Source organism: Hydra viridissima, unplaced genomic scaffold (genome assembly GCF_058129835.1).
Source record: "Hydra viridissima isolate aposymbiotic clone 2 unplaced genomic scaffold, HvirCarnegie_v1 scaffold_5, whole genome shotgun sequence".
Classification (NCBI taxonomy): Eukaryota; Metazoa; Cnidaria; class Hydrozoa; order Anthoathecata; family Hydridae; genus Hydra; species Hydra viridissima.
Window position 1 is genome coordinate 7,566,092 of NW_028324304.1, and position 6,000 is coordinate 7,572,091.

At 32.6% G+C, this 6,000-nt stretch overlaps 1 long non-coding RNA gene across 1 annotated transcript; it reads left to right on the plus strand.

Moving 5' to 3' along the window:
- The first annotated feature begins 669 nt into the window (after window positions 1-669).
- Window positions 670-3,129, plus strand: LOC149888363 (uncharacterized). Its single transcript, XR_016452666.1, has 2 exons — window positions 670-875; window positions 955-3,129. It is a non-coding gene; the product is annotated as an uncharacterized LOC149888363 (long non-coding RNA).
- Window positions 3,130-6,000: the final 2,871 nt, after the last annotated feature.

Here is a 6,000-nt window from a genome sequence, read left to right on the forward strand (position 1 = left end):
CCATGAGCGCCGGCAGGCAAGGGCAAGAGGGGGCAGTTGCCCCCCCCCCCCCCTCTGAAGGCAACTTCCTCCATGGAAAAGCAAAATAACAAATTTTAATATTCACAAAATTTCTTTTAACTGTTAAAAGATTTGATATCTATTTACCTTTAGCTTAGTAGATCACTTTCAAGATTCTATATGTCAGTTTCATTTACTTTTTTATGCTGTTGTTTTTTTATTTGTTGATAAAATGTTTCTTGTTTGTATTGTATTTCTATTTATTCTTTTCCAATTTATTGTGTTATATTCATTTTAACAATACTATTACCTTGTGTTTTTTGCTAGCTAAATGTTGATTAGTATAATTATATATATTTAGTATGATTAACTTGCATAAACATGCTGTATTTTACATTTTGTTTTGTTTTTTGGAATATGTCTAATTTGTATTTAACAAATCATTTAATGTTTTTTTAACTAATCATTATATTATTATATAATTTAGCATTTTTAGGTGTTTACTTCACACTAGTTTTTTTAACTAATTGTAAACAACCATGAATGTGAAACCTTTATTCAGAAATTTATATGATTGATATAATAAAAAAATTTTTGAAAAAAAGTTTCTTCAATTTATTTAACTTTGAAGACTGTTCTAAATTTAGGTTTTTACAATATTTTTTTTTCAGAACGCTGAAAAAAATGTCTAAAAAACGACAAAGTAGTAATATTTTGGATTAGTTCAATTTTAAACGTGTTGCAACTACAGATGATTCCGAAAAATCACAGGAACACATTACTCTTCCTCAACCGGTAGTGGCACCAAGTGAAAGCCATTGTGATGCAAGATAGCAACAAGATGTTGATGCATGCAACGGAAACATGCAGAAAAGGTCAGAAGTTATGATTAAATCATCAGAATGTAAAAATGATAATGATAACTCAGTTTTCGATGTTGGACTTTATATTCAGGCAACAGCTAGAATAAATGATGATCTCCAGTATCACATACTAACCGAGCCATTCAACCCCAACTAAACTTATGATTTCAAAAAAGATGTGCCAGAACATGAAGCTGGAAAGCGGCGGTTTAGATATGCATGGTTTGTTCAATATGCTCCTTGGCTGGCGTACTCTTCAAAACTAAAAGGTGCTGTTTGTATATATTGCATTTATTACTACAGCCATTAGAAAATATAAGGATTTTAACGAATGTGCTCGAAATCACATGTCATCGTCATAGCATATGTGTTCTTAACAAGATGCTGAAAACTACATGGCAGTGAGAAGAAATCCAAACAAGGAAATTGTATGTCAGCTTAATTATTCTATAAAACCCATTGTTGAAGCAAACAGACTGAAGCTCTTTTCTATCCTTTCAACAATTTTGTTGTGTGAAACAAATGAATTGGCTTTGCGAGGGAAGGAAGGAAGTAAAGGAAATATGCATCAGCTATTGAACTTTAGAATTGAGGCTGGTGATAAGATTGTAAAAATCACCTTGATGCTGCTGCAAAGAATGCAAAATATACATCTCATCAAACCGAAAAAGAATTGATCAAAGTATCTGAACAGATTCTGGTAAATGATATTGTGTCAGCTGCAAATAACCCCATTGGATTCTCAGTATTAGCTGATGAAACAGCCGATATTTCAGAGACAGAACAATTATCCATTGGAATACGCTTTGTCGACCCAACTAAAGAGCAAATGATTCGGGAAAAATTCCTTGGATTTGTTCCACTGAACGACATGCCTGCAGCTCCAATTTCCGACGCCATATTAAGCAAGTGTTTATGATTAGGTCTCAATTTAGATCGTCTGTTAGGTCAGGGATACGATGGTTGCTCAACCATGGCAGGAAAGGATAACGGCGTCCAATCAAGAATCAGAATGAAATATCCTAAGGCGGCTTTTGTTCATTGCTTATCACATAGACTGAACTTAGTTGTAAATGATCTGAGTGCACTTACGCAAGTTCCCAATACAATTGGTACTATCAAGTCAATTATTGCGTTTTTCCGTGAAAGTCCTAAGAGAAGGTCAATGATACTCAACGTTCCTCTTCTCTGCGAGACTCGATGGACTGCAAAGTATAAGAGCATACGAGTGTTTTGTGATAATTTTGACCAAACATTTACCTAGTTGGATGTGTTATCTAACAAAGCAAACGGAAACACACGTCAATCGGCGCATCAGTTTTTGTTAGCATCCCGCTCAACAACTTTTTTATTTGGACTAATTATCATTTCATTTTATTCAGCTCTCCTGGAACCCTGTACTCAAGCACTTCAAGCCATTCAACTAGACCTTCTACAAGTACAGAGGCACATTCACGAATTGCTTATGGTTATAAATCTACACCTTAACAAGGCAGATATGCATTTCAGTACAGATATCTACAAGAGAGTTATCCAGTTGTCTGGAAAGTTGAACATTCAACTAACACCACCAAAGCAATGTTCAAGGCAGTTATACCGAAAAAATTGTGGAGCAACGGATACAAATGTCGAGAAATACTTTCACCAGGCTATGTATATCTCTTATCTCGATTCATTAATCGATTCGCTTCAAACGCGGTTCTCAGAAGATAATACTTCTCAATTTAACCTTTGTTTACTTCATCCTGCAAACATGAGAACATTAACTCGTGAAAAATTCATTGAGAAAATATCAACTGCCAATGAAGTATACAAAATTGATAGCTTTAAACTCGATAGTGTAATTTGGTTTGATTTTTGGACCATTCATTCTTTTCAAAACACAATAAACGAATTCACAGATTTACTACCAAGGACTGTGTTCTACCTGCAGTTCGTGAAGCTTTGCTCATTTTAATAACACTGCCAACAACAACATGTACTGTAGAAAGATCATTTAGTACATTGCGGCGCGTGAAGACTTGGCTACGATCAACCATGTCCAAAGAGCGTTTGCTAAGCCCAGAGCTTTGCATGCTGAGCGTGCATCGTGAAAAAATACGCTCCCGAAAATCTGAATTTATGGAACAAATTGTAAATAAGTTTGACAGTGAACGCAGATGACTACAATTTCTATTTATTGAATAACAATTATTTAATTCTTGTGTTGTTTTTTTTACATTTTCTTTAACTTTTTGTTGTCACTGGTCTAATAAAATGACTTGATTAATTGATGTATTTATATAGTTTTTGAAATATCACTGTTGAATTTTATTTTGCCCACCCCACCCCCCACCCCCGCCCTCTCCCAACCTTGTAAAAAATCCTGCCGGGGCCCATGCTGTTACAATTAAAATAACAACAATTATTTTGTAATAGTTATCAATAGTCTCCATATGCTATTTGATTGGCGATAACAAGTCAATAGTTATCGCCAATCAAATAGCATATGGAGACTAATTGTTTTAAATCTTGAAGTGCCATTATCCAATAATATTAACAAATCTCTTCCAGATCAACTAAATCTTCAATCTGCTAATATTGTATTCTCCAACATTTCATGCATAAACATCTGTGAAGGTAATAATGACTTCCACTATCTTTTTTTCTAATCAGAAGTAAATTTTCTGATTTTAAAATTTCCGAAGCACATCAAATGAGGATGTTGGAATAATTGAAACAAAAGAAGGCAATACAGTTGAAAACTTTAAAGTTATTAGAAATAAAGATTGTTTATTAATATGGTCAGAAGTCTGTTGTGATTTTAGTACCATCTACCGTACTAACTTGCATGTAATGGAATCCAGGCTAAAGAGTAACGAAAGTCAATTACCTATTACCTTTAACTAGCCGTTTTTTAACTATGAATATTTTCTTTCACAAGCATATGTAATAAATGTAATAAAGACAACTTGCATTCTATATGGAAGTACAATAGTATATTAGAACAATTTATAGTTTTGAATAATTTCTAAAATCAAATTTAAAAATCATTAGAATATTTTCACAATCTGGGAAAATTTGCAAATATAAAATAGCATCAGTTTAGACATTAAGCTCCACAACATGCGAGTATAAACACACCTTTAGTACCAATGTAACATTTCTTTTCATGCTTTTTAAAATTCGATTCTCTAAGATATTTATTGTGACATTTTGGACAGATTAATTTATTTGTTAACCGTTCTTCTGTTTTTTTCAGCTTTTTTGTTTCTTCTTCTGAAATCGACTTCTCAGTAGAAATTGCTGATGGTATGAGCTCTAATTCGAAATCCTCTAATAACAATTCCGCTAACACTTCAAGATCTTACTCAATAAAATTCTTAACAACTATTTCAATTTCGTTATCAATATTTTCAAGAAAAAAAAAAAAAATCTTCTAGATTAATATTGAAGTTTTCTGTCATACTCATTTTATGTATCGCTGTGCAGAAAAATATTTTAAAATATTTTTATTGGATAATCTTTTTCCGACGTCGAATCAAATGAAAATACCCAGAAACAAATATATATAATGTAAGACAATAAAGTTACCATTACGTTAAGTATCTTTTAATTTAGTTTCAAAAGGAGGTAGACTTGAATCAATAAGACCATCGAGATCAGGTAAAAAATGTTTAGATTTTCATTTTAAAAGCTATATTCTGAGTAACCACAAAAACTTAAATGCTTGCAACAAACAGATATTTAAAGTTTCCTATATTAAGATGCATAAGTTGCAACAAATGTACATAACTTAAAACGAGCGGTTATAAATGAAATAACGGAGGTTTCTTTTAATTTAATATCAAAAAGAGATAGATTTGAATCCGTAAGACCATCTGTATTAGATAAATACTTGTCTAGTTTCATTCTGCGTGTTTCTTGCAGTTTGAAAATAATCTTCAGTTTGCAAAGGCGACGAATTACAAAACGAGTTTTAAGATAAAAAAATTGACTAAGAGCAACAATTTTCTTTTCAGTACACGAGGGAATAAAAACTGCATCGCATCGTGGTAAAAGTTATTTTTACATGTTTATAAAACTTTTTATCTTCATAAAGTTTGTCTGTTGAATTATTTTGCTACTAAATGAAAAGCGCCGTAAAAATATTGACAATGCAATATTTTAAATGAAAAAGTTGGAAGAACTGCAATGTCGCCGTCTTCTTCAATTTCTTAATTTGATCTTGCGTTGCATTGAACTGTTGTCTTGAAAAGACCTCGTTTTTCTATTTCCAGGTCTTTGTCATTGGGATCAACAGAAATGACCTAAAATTTAAAGAAATTTATCTTAAATAAGCGATTAATGCCATTTTCCTTAAACTATGTAACACAGTTTACAAAAGACAAAGTAAAAAAACTAAAGTTCAGTTTATTAATCTTTGAAATGGTCTTGGCATAACTTTGCTTGCAATAAACCAGTTTATCCACACACATACATAATCATTACCGGACCATGTCAAGCAGAACAAGAAACTCGCTTCAAATGATTTTTCCATCATTGTAGAGGGCTCTTCTGAGATGCTTTTGGTAACGTTTAGTGCTTAGTAAAGCTTATTCTCCCTCGGGATGGAGGACTTCAAGTTTTGAGCCCCTGTGCCTTGACATCTGTTCTCAATTCCCAAGTAAGGTCATTCGTGACGTTACTACTAGGGAAAGGAAATATTTAAGTTTTTTCTAAAACTGGTTTTTCGATTAAACCGCGGTTTTCAATGTTTTAAAAACCGGTTTTCCGGTTTTCTAGTGTATTTTTTTATAATATATATTTCAGGGGAACAACAGCAGCAAAAAATATATATATATATAGCAACCATGTCAAATACAACTGAGCAGCAAACAAATAAATCTTTTTAATGGTTAGTTTGTGCGAGGCAGAGCTGATGGTCTGGTAAAATTGAGCTACCAAAGTTTTTCATTATTGCAACAATATCACAGGCAAAAGGTTGCCCAAATTCTTTCAGTTTCTCGTCAACAATTATACAACATTTCTCTGCTGGCATAGACCCATGTACCCTGATCATTTTAAGATTCAATAATCACCTTCCATATGAACATTTATGTCCATATATCTTCTGTTTCTGGACGAAGTATACTCATCAAGGGTTAAGCTAAATTTG